This window comes from Physeter macrocephalus, unplaced genomic scaffold, assembly GCF_002837175.3.
Source record: "Physeter macrocephalus isolate SW-GA unplaced genomic scaffold, ASM283717v5 random_1366, whole genome shotgun sequence".
Lineage (NCBI taxonomy): Eukaryota > Metazoa > Chordata > Mammalia > Artiodactyla > Physeteridae > Physeter > Physeter macrocephalus.
In genome coordinates this window covers 1-10774 of record NW_021146597.1, presented here as the reverse complement: position 1 = coordinate 10774, position 10774 = coordinate 1, and the positions used below count along the sequence as shown (strand labels likewise).

At 42.8% G+C, this 10774-nt stretch overlaps 1 long non-coding RNA gene and 1 pseudogene across 1 annotated transcript; one reads left to right on the top strand and one right to left on the bottom strand.

Moving 5' to 3' along the window:
• The first annotated feature begins 781 nt into the window (after window positions 1-781).
• Window positions 782-1449, top strand: LOC102991644 (centrosomal protein of 78 kDa-like; annotated as a pseudogene).
• A 6694-nt stretch (window positions 1450-8143) lies between these two features.
• LOC102991163 (uncharacterized) lies at window positions 8144-10035 on the bottom strand. The gene is made up of 3 exons (XR_447526.3): window positions 9585-10035; window positions 8704-8735; window positions 8144-8326 (listed from the first exon to the last, which is right to left on the bottom strand). It is a non-coding gene; the product is annotated as an uncharacterized lncRNA (long non-coding RNA).
• Window positions 10036-10774: the final 739 nt, after the last annotated feature.

Below are 10774 nucleotides of genomic sequence, written 5' to 3'. Positions count from 1 at the left end.
CCAGGGAAGTCCCCAATGGTGGGAGTATAGATGAAACAAAATTGCCCATAAGCTGATAATTGTTGAAGCTGAATGAGGGGTACATGGTGGTTTATTATACTTTTATTTCTAATTTTGTATGTGTTTGAAATTTTCTGTAATAAAAAGTTTTTTTTTTTTTTGTGGTATGCGAGCCTCCCTCTGTTGTGGCCTCTCCCGTTGCGGAGCACAGGCTCCGGACGCGCAGGCTCAGCGGCCATGGCTCACGGGCCCAGCCGCTCCGCGGCATGTGGGATCCTCCCAGACCGGGGCGCGAACCCGGTTCCCCTGCATCGGCAGGCGGACGCGCAACCACTGCGCCACCAGGGAAGCCCATTTTTTTTGTTTGTTTGTTTGTTTTTTTGTTTTTGTTTTTTTTTGTTTTTGTGTAATAAAAAGTTTTTAAAAATTAGAATCAAAACGCTATCTAGGCTGGCGCCAAGGGCCGGCGATGCACCGTGGGAGGTGGCACGGGAGCGCGGCATGGAGGCGCTGGCCTAGCTGGGCCCGTGGCCCTGCGTCGTCTGGCTGTGACGCGGGTCCTGCGCACGCTGCGGGGCCGCAGCCGCCGGACGGTGGGCGCCCGAGGGGCCTGGAGGCGAGCCAGGGCCCCCAGGCGGGTGTGGGCATCGTGTCCGCAGCCAGCGTCCCCAAGGCCACTCTCGGGCCATGATCACTCAGTGATGCTGTGCCAGGACAGCGCGGCCGACTTCCGCGCTGTGAGGACCTGTGCGCGCTGCAGGACTTGGTGCCTCCTCCCGCCATGCACGCTTCCCTGCGGGAGGGCCTGTTGCATTTAATGCTGACCGCCTCCGTGGGGTGGACTGGGCGCCGCTCCTGAGCACCCTCTGCCCCTGATCTGTATCCAAAGCTTCTTCCAGCCACGGCTGGGCAAGACAGGTTGTGACAGAAATAAAGTTTAGAGAAGTCGTGTTCCTGCGATAAATAAAGATGTGACCTTCTAGTTGTGTAAAGCTCTTAAATGCTATGTAAGTGCGTCGGTGCGCTAAGGAACCTAGAGCTAAATGGGCTAGTTCTGAGAGAGAGAGACTTAACTATGTTAACAAAGGGATTGAATAAATCGGCCACTTTTGGCGCACCTGTGTCTTGCGAATTGTCCCCTTGGAGATGGAGGTTTAGAAATTATTTGTCAAGGTGTAAAGAACTCTGTCACTCTTAAGACAGTAAACTTCACGGGGTGTAATCTGACATGGCAGGGAGCAGATCACACCATTAAATCTTTGAAGTATCAGACTACCAGAAGGCATGAAGAAACCTGGGCTGAGAGTCTTCCTTCCAGGAGATCTGATCTTGACTGTATGGCTGGTTTGAGGCGCATCACTCAACTGCAACACGCTCATTGGCGACCTGGGTGCAAGTGCTTTTGCAGAATCTCTTAGTGAGGATTTGTGGCTTGGAGGTAAATTCTAAAATGGAAAATATTGAATTTTTTTTTTTTAATTTATCTATTTATTTATTTATTTTTGGCTGTGTTGGTCTTCGTTTCTGTGCAAGGGCTTTCTCTAGTTGTGGCGAGCGGGGGCCACTCTTCATCACGGTGCGCGGGCCTCTCACTGTCGCGGCCTCTCTTGTCGCGGAGCACAAGCTCCAGATGCACAGGCTCAGTAGTTGTGGCTCACGGGCCCAGCTGCTCCGCGGCATGTGGGATCTTCCCAGACCAGGGCTCGAACCAGTGTCCCCTGCACTGGCAGGCAGATTCTCAACCACTGCACCACCAGGGAAGCCCCATATTGAATTTTTAATATGATATATGCTTAGCTTTTGGCATGATAATGTTGTGATAGGATTTTTTTTTTAGCCTCATTTTTCTGATAGGTTTTATTTTGCTTGTAAACTTTCTCTATGAGTTGCATATATTCTTCATAGAAAATGCAGAGTTACAAGAGAACAATTACCTATAATCTTAATACCCAGACATAATCACTGTTCATTTTGGTGTATATACTTTCAGTCTTTTTTTTCTACGAATATATTTCGCTATAATCTTAATACCCAGACATAATCACTGTTCATTTTGGTATATATACTTTCAGTCTTTTTTTTTTCTATGAATATATTTTGTACACTTAGGGATAACAAAAATAAAATTGTATTATACTTGCTATTTCATTTAAAAAAAGCTATCTAACAGCAAATTTAACAGTCCAAATTCTCTTATATATTCTAAATACTTAAATATAAACATAGACTACACGTTTGTGTGTTATATTCTCAATGCTAACTGGAAAATAATACTACTAGGTGGGTTTGATTTACATCATCATTTCTACATTTAATTCAAAATCTTTATGGAGCTAAAAGTCACTTACACCCAAGGAAACAAGTAATCCCCAAGTAACCTGGGGTAACCTATGCAAGCAGTTTGGGGTGCCTTCCAGGTTGGTTGTGAGGGTGAGGTCTGGAAGTGCAGTCTTCCAGGACCTTCTTCTATATGACCTGAAAGGAGCAGAGCCCTCTTTTATGGTTGCTGTGCCAATAGCAATTCCAGTCCATACTCTCCAAATGGAGTGGTCTCACCACCCATGTCACCTAAATTCACGTTATACATTTTACCAAATCTTCAGTGTGATTTGAGTTTCTAACCTCCTACCCAAGTTCTTTCACTTATTTGATTTATCAATATATTCAATAAAGGTATTTACTGCTGGAAGCTATTCAGAATTCTTTTCACTGTCTATCAGTATGGGAGGGTCACCCTGTTTATATTTAAATAACATCCTATTGGATTACTAAACCAATCTCTGGTTTTACAGTCAATACCAAAGGCGTCCTAAGGACACTTATTCTGACATGGTGCCAGGAACCTCCCTTTTGCTCCTCCAAATCCACTCTTCATCTTGTCCACTCTACTCTCTGCCCAGGAAGCTGACTTGAATAGACTACACTATATGGAGCGGGTTCCTTCACCACTGGTTTCTGTTTGGTTTGGGCCAATGAGAAGCCCTTGCAGGAGATTAGAGAGGGAAAGGATAGGGAAGTCAGAGTAATTATTACCCTGGGTTGCTCCTGGCAAGGTCACCTCAGGCTGGCTATGCCCTTCAACAGATGACTGCTCTCCTCAAGGTAGCCAACTACAGGATTTTCTCCTTCTGGGGTCCAGTTACTGCTCCCTCTCGTTGTCCCTTCTGGCCTGGAAGGAACAGCCAGTGGTACTAAGCCCAGGTTACACCACTACTGCTCCTGGAATGATAACAGTTTGAGTATGTCGTTTGCTTTCCTCTGAGACTAAGTGATATGCCAACTTAAAGCTAGAAATCATTATTGTCCATTTTAGACTAAGTCTATTTTTTCATTTTTAATTACATTCAGTAGATTATTCCTGACAGTCAAAATATATATTTTAATACCAAAGAAATAAGTAATCTCTTTGGGTCAGATGTTCATAAAAAATTATTATACAAATATTTATTAAGCACCTACAAGATACAATTATTGCTAGTATTGATTGAGTGCTTACTACATGTCAGGTACTTTGCAAAGCATTTTACTTACCTTCTGTTATTTAATTTACCCAATAATTCTATAAAGTAGGGAATATAATTATTATTCCCTTTTTTTTTTTTTGCGGTACGCGGGCCTCTCACTGCTGTGGCCTCTCCCGTTGCGGAGCACAGGCTCCGGACGCGCAGGCTCAGCGGCCATGGCTCACGGGCCTAGCCGCTCCGCTGCATGTGGGATCTTCCCGGACCGGGGAATGAACTCGTGTCCCCTGCATCGGCAGGAGGACTCTCAACCACTGCACCACCAGGGAAGCTCTATTCCCCCTTTTATAAAGAATAAACTGAGACTAAAAAATATTAAGAAAATAAATTTCTCCAAATATCATAGCTAGGAAGTCATGGAATCAAGATTCAAATTTAGGCAGAGATTCTCAGAATCTACTTGTTAACCTCCATGCTCTACTGCCTCCTTAACATTATGCTATACATGTGAGCTATATAGTTGGAAAATAAGGTCCACCTACATGCAGGAAGCCCAAGATTTTATGGGTAGAGAAGACATAAATGTAAAAATCACTTGGAGCATTCATAAGACAGCTTTTGAAGGAAAAGCCGTTTATAACTTGTGGTCCGTGTTATGTTCAGTGTTATGGAGGCCCTTACATTTTATTTTATTTTTTTTTTTTTTAAGAAGGAATTTCCATCTTCAGGAAACTTTATTTTTTTATAAATTTATTTATTTATTCATTTATTTTTGGCTGCGTTGTATCTTTGCTGCTGCCCAGGGGCGACTCTTGGTTGCAGTGTGCGGGCTTCTCGTTGCAGTGGCTTCTCTTGTTGCGGAGCACAGGCTATAGGCATGTGGGCTTCAGTAGTTGTGGCACGTGAGTTCAGTAGTTGTGGCTCGTGGGCTCTAGAGCACAGGCTCAGTAGTTGTGGTGCACGGGCTTAGTTACTCCGCAGCATGTGGGATCTTCCCAGACCAGGGCTTGAACCTGTCTCCCCTGCATTGGCAAGCAGATTCTTAACCACTGTGCCACCAGGGAAGTCCGAGGCCCTTACATTTTAATCAGTACTAATCCTTTAGATATATTTTTCTTGAATCATTTGTGATTTGAACTGTTTTCATTCTGTCATTTCAGTGAGGATTAGGTTTCACTATTAGAAAAGAGGCTCAAAGTAACACTGAGTTAAACAAGATAAAAGTTTACTTCTCTCTTGTAAAAATCCCTAAGTAGGAAGTGCAGGAACTAGGAGCTCTGGTCCACAAAGTTATCAAAAACCCAGACTCCTTCCAGCTGACCATGCCATCATTCCTAAGTCTAGGCCCTCTAAATGCTAGTGTTCTAAGATAGTGACCATAACATCCACTCTCCTGGAGAAAGGATGGAGTACGGGGCAAAGAGTGCCCACCAGCTATCTTTAAGGAAGAGAGCAAAGCTGCTGCAGGACACATTTGCTTACATCTCATTGGCCAGCACTTAGTCACATGACTACACCTATGCTTGCAAGGGAGGCTTGGAAATATAGATTTTTAAATTCAGAGTAGACATACACTCAGTAGAAGATTAGGGGTTCTATTAACATGGAAGAAAGGGAGAAATAGCTATAGGGGAATAACAGTTTCTGCTGTAAATTTCTCACAGTTTCTGGTGAGATTATTTATCAATGTGATTAAAGGTGTGCAATTTATCTTCACAAGACAAAACAAACACTTCTTAAGGACAATACTCAATGCATACTAGAAAAACGGGGTCTTGTTATTTTGGATAAGTTTCAAATATATGTGGTCTCCCAGAAAGCCCTTTATAAGCATTACCTGCCAAGTGTGAAATAGTTCTTAAAAATATAAAATAGATCTGCCTTTGTCACCAGCCTCATTGTTTTTGCTAGCACTCTGTATTCTAGTCACATTGACCTTATTTTTGTTTCTTGTAAGAATCATACTACTTCCTACCTTAGGGCCCTCACTCAGGCTGTTCTCTCTTGTACTCTTCATCTTTACAACTTCTACCCTTCCTTCAGATTTCTGCTTAAATTCATATCCTCAGGGGACCCTTTCCTAACCCTAAAAGACTAGTCAGACACCAATAGACTAGTTATATGCTCCGTGGCATTTTTTTCCCTCTGAGCACTCAGGACAATGATAATAAAATAATTAATTACACAATTATACATTAACTATCTGTCATCCCCACTTGATGTATAATCTCTGATGACATAAACTGTTGCTCTGGTGTTTGGTACATCTAATAAGTGCTCAATAAATAGTTGTTGAATGAATGAACAAAGTAGAATAAATTTAAAATTTAGGAGTCGCAGGAAAGCATCTAATAATGAAATAACTTTAGACTATAGTGTGAGGATCTTTAATAATCTAAATTAAGTCCTGATGATCTCTAGGAGGCTTGCAGTTTGAAACCGACAATATTTAAGCTATTCAGAGGAAAGACGTTCATGATACACGGTTAAGTGGGAAAAAAGATATATTAAGAAAGAAAATCTATTGTGCATGCATGTTTATCTGTATATGTATATTAACAGTAATAAAAGAAAACCTAATGTGTTTGTGTGAAAGAGAGGGAGACTGAAGGAGAATCAGGCTGGCTGGTTCACATCTCAGCTCCATCACTGGCCAAGGGCTTTAAAATAGTACACATCATGTGTCCAATAAATGTTAGCTGTTATCATAATATAGATATACGAAGAGACAAAAGTGAAAGGTTTTACATCAAAATATTAGCAGTGATTATCTCTTGGGTTTTGTTTTTAAAATCTGTGTTAGCACTCTTTTTTTTTTTTTGGCCACACTGCGCAGCTTGTGGGATCTTCATTTCCCCCGCACCCCCCCAGGGACTGAACCCGGGGCCACAGCAGTGAAAGTGCAGAGTCCTAATCACTGGACCACCAGGGAATTCCCTGTGTTAGTACTTTTTTAATCTACATTTTCTACTTGGAAATGAGCATGGCCTAGCCTAACTCAGTGGTTTTAAGCTCATGGGTGATTCCTGGGTTCAAATCACAGTTTCACCACTTGTAACTTGCATGACTTTGAACAAGTTATTTAACCTATCTGTGCTTCTGTTACTTCATTGTATAATGACAGTCACGATAATTATACCCAGCTCCTAGAGCTATCAGAAGGAACAGACAAAAACAATACATGTAAAGCATTTGAAGAACAATGCCTGGTACATAGTAAGTGCTCAAAACCAGAGCCAATTTTATGTAATAATTTTTGAAAAAGTTTTTAGAAAGACTTTCTCTAACGGCTTGGCAGTTAGATTGCTCTGGAGTCTTCAATCTCTGATTTTATAAAAAGTGACTTTATTCTGCAAAGTCAGAGAAGAAAAAAAGTCAATCCCCTTTTCAACTGAAGCCATTTGAAACCAACTCCAAAGTTCTACAATTTTGTCCCTTTTGTCATTTTACTAGCATGAATTTGAACTGCTTTTAAGTAGGACAGTGTAAGTTATTAACTGGTACTTCAAGTTCATAGTTTAGGAAATTATAGCTTTAAACTTGCTGGCACCGAACTCTAAAGTTATGAAACTCTTCCTGACATGCCTCTCTTAGCTACTCTCATATTGCAGTCTCTTGGTTTTCATACTGCCTCTCTCCCTGCCACTTCTGAGAGGTGCTGGATGGCTGTCCTCCACTGGACTGCTAAATGTTGGAATTCTCTGGGGCCGAGTTCTGGGTCCTTTTCCTTTTTTTCTGCACTCACTCCTTATGTGCACTCAACATTCCCATGGTTTTTAAATCTACATCTAGCCCAACTGCTATTTTCCAGACACATTTGTCCAACCACCTGCCTCATTTTATATCTCTACTTGGATATCTCAGAGGTATCTCACACTCAACAACTCCCAAATGGAATTATTTATTTCCACCTTCATCAGACCCCCCAGATCTGTTCCTCTTTCAGTCTTCCCTATCTCATGAACCACCCACCTTCAAGCCAGTCATCAAGGCATCACCTGAAGTGTCTTTCCACTCTCTCAATTCCCACAGCTAATCAATCCATCATCATGTTCAGTTATCAGTTCTGTACTTTTACACTATATCTGGACTCCTTTCCTTTCTCTCCATCCCCACTGTTGACGCCATCCATCACGTCATCATCACCATCTCTAAACTTGACTGCTGTGCAGCATTAGCCTCATTAGACTTGCTTGCAGTCTTGCCTCTCTCCAAACTGCTCTGCACAGTGCAGCCGGAGTAATCTTTTTTAAAAAATAAATCATATCATGGCACTTCTTTTGTGTTAACACCCTTCAGTGATGCCCTACTGTATTAGAATAACAGCTACACAAATGGATCTGTGTCCTAATTCCATGTTATTACCACCAAGGCCTATAAAGCCCAACATGACCTGCCCCTTACCCCATCTCCTGCTGCTCTCCTCCACACCATACTCCAGCATATGATAAGCTCTTTCCACCCCCTTTTAGACTTTTAAATTGTTCCCTCAGCCTAGAGCTGTCTCTACTCTCTTTTACATGCACATGGCTGGTTTCTTTCCTGGTCTCAGCTTTGTGAACCTTTCCTGGCTGCACTGAGTCTCCCTGTTGTCAGTGGTTCCCACTCTACTCACAGCCATCAAGACATGTCCTGTGGAATCATCTTTGATCCGTCCCTCTTCTGCTTTGCACAGTGAATGTTTGACAAGTCCAGTTGATAGTTCATTCAAATATGTTTCTCCTCTCTGTCTCTTCCTACAGCATAGTCCAGAAAGACATCACGGGGTGGCTTTGAAGGATGGACAAGACTTGAAAGGACAGAGATGGGTCCTCAATGTGAGCTTCCATAGGAGCAAAGATAAGCAGCAGAACCAGCCTGATATTCTGTGGGAAGTGAGGAGAGACATCACAGCAGTCCGCATTTATGCTGTGAATGTAAGTGAACTTACATTCACTTATTTTCGATATTAAGGACTACTTCAGGACTATGGCCCTTAAATTTTTGAGAGGTTGATTAACCCCCTTGATTACATGTTAAAAGCTATGAATACTTTTCAGAAAAATGTACATAAATCCGAAATGTTGCAGATCATGGAGGAAAGGAATTCCTAGGTGAAACTAGGCTTTATCAGTCAATCACCTACTATCTTGAATACATGCAGTGTTATTTAATTGTTTTATTCATTCAACAAATATTGGAGGCCTACAATGAGGCCAAGCACTGTTCTAGATATTAGATTTGTATACCGTATAGAACATACCTGTCCCTCTCAGCCTTCATGGATCTTGAATTCTGGCATAAGAGACAGACATTAAACAAGGAAACAAATGAAAATATAATGTCATATAATGGTAAATGTTATAAAAAAATAAATGAGGACAATGGGACAAGGGCGGGTGAAGCTATTTTAATGATGTGGTCCTCTCTGAAATGATATTTGAGCAAGAGCTGCATAAACTAAGGCAGTGGTCATGAGAAGCAGTGAGAGAAGACCATTGCTGGCAATGAGAACAGAAAGTGCACAGGCCCAGGGGCCTTTTCTTCCATCTAAGATACATGGCGAGGTCCAGGATCCTGCACGTCCTCCTCCCATAATGAATAACTGTGCTGGTTACCACAGTTCTCAGAACATAGGTTGAAGGCTGTCCCATGCTTCCCCATTTCAAACGTCAAATCCAACCCCACCCCGCTTCAGTACTTCTCTGAAATACCTCTTCCCCTGGGAAACCTAACTCATCCAAGGAGGGATTTCAAGTTGCTCTAATTATTAGTATAAACTTTAAAAAATAGTGTTCGTTACTTTCTAAGGATATGTGAGGGGGCAGTGAATTTGTTTTTTTGGGTAGCGCCAGTAAAGCTGCAGGCAAACTGCTGCAACTAAACGCGGGCGCCCGTTGGGTGGATCCCCGCCTTACCCACGGCACCCGGGGTTCTTTCCCGCGGAGACTACATTTCCCAGAGTGCCCCGCGAGCCAGAAAGGCGCGTGGAGCGGTGTCTCTTAGGACCCGGGTTGAGGTAAGATGGCGGGCTCGCGGTGAGTCGCAGTCAAGGTAACCATTTCCCTCTCCTTCTCCCGTCTAGGAGTCCCTAAGAGTTGGGCAGGCCCAGAAAGTTTATAGGCAGCTGTCGAGGTCTCTTACCTGTCGTTTGCGGCAACATAAAGCCTCTGGCATTACCAGACTCGGTCCGTCCTGCAGAAGGGCTGGCGTGTGGCCGCGCGCTTACCGTGGGGTCTGGTTCTGGTAGCCAGTTCCTCAAGCCTCAGTCCCTCCCAGACTCTCCGCAATCCACTATTGCTCCAGCGTTGAATTCCGGGCCAAGGGGTTTACCCTCTGAATTCTCTCTCTGGGGTGAATAATGTGACTTCTGGGTCCTCTGTGCCCTAAAGTGTTTTGTTTCTCATTTCGTGGTCAGAAGCTGTGGGCTTGCGTTACACCCATAGTACCTATTAAGCAGCGGTAAAGTGGCAGGTAAACCGTTTGAGCTTTCGGAGCCTCGATTCTTAGTGTTTTAAATGGAGACGCCTACTTCACAGACTTGTGAAGGAGCATATAATGTATAGGGAAATGGGTCGTAAAGTGTAGGAGGCACACTGTAGGTACTCAGGGATGGCAGTGCTAATGTACTGACAGTGCAAGGAATCAGCCTGCATAGTTCAGCGACTAATACTGATGAAATACGCTTTTATCACTGTGCGGGGGGTGGTGGGAGGGGAATAGTCATCGAGGCCAATTGAAAACAAGGGATGTATGTCATTTATTCACAACAGACCTGGAGCTTGTGGTGGTTTTCCGCCATTTTACCGTGGAAGGAACTGAGGGTTGCTTCGTTAATGACTTGCCCAAACTTTTCCAGTTTGTAAGGGATTGACTCTGAAGTTCTTGGAAGCAATTTATTTAAATTCTTCACCTTAGTTTCTTCATGAATCAAAATAAAGATGCCTCTTATGATTAGGATGAGAGTAAAATGAATGGTAGTGGAAGCACCTTGGAAAGTTAAAAAGCTTATATAAGAGGGTGAAATTTTATTTGGGACTTTGGGTGTTTATATGTGTTTCTCCAAGTCAGTATTTAATAAGCCAAGGCTAGGCCTTGTTTAATATTTCATTTAATCAGAAACAGAATACCCCTTTAAGAGATGTAATAAAATCTTGTGTATGGTACCTGGGAGGTTGTACACCGACACGTTTGCTTTGTGAAAGGAGAATGCTCTGTGTAGCATGTGTGAGTGACTGTTTCTAAGAGTAATTACACATTGGCTGAGCACTCATTGAATGGAAAGAACTACACTAGGTGTTGAGAAGTTTGCATTTAAGAGAAATAGTAATGGA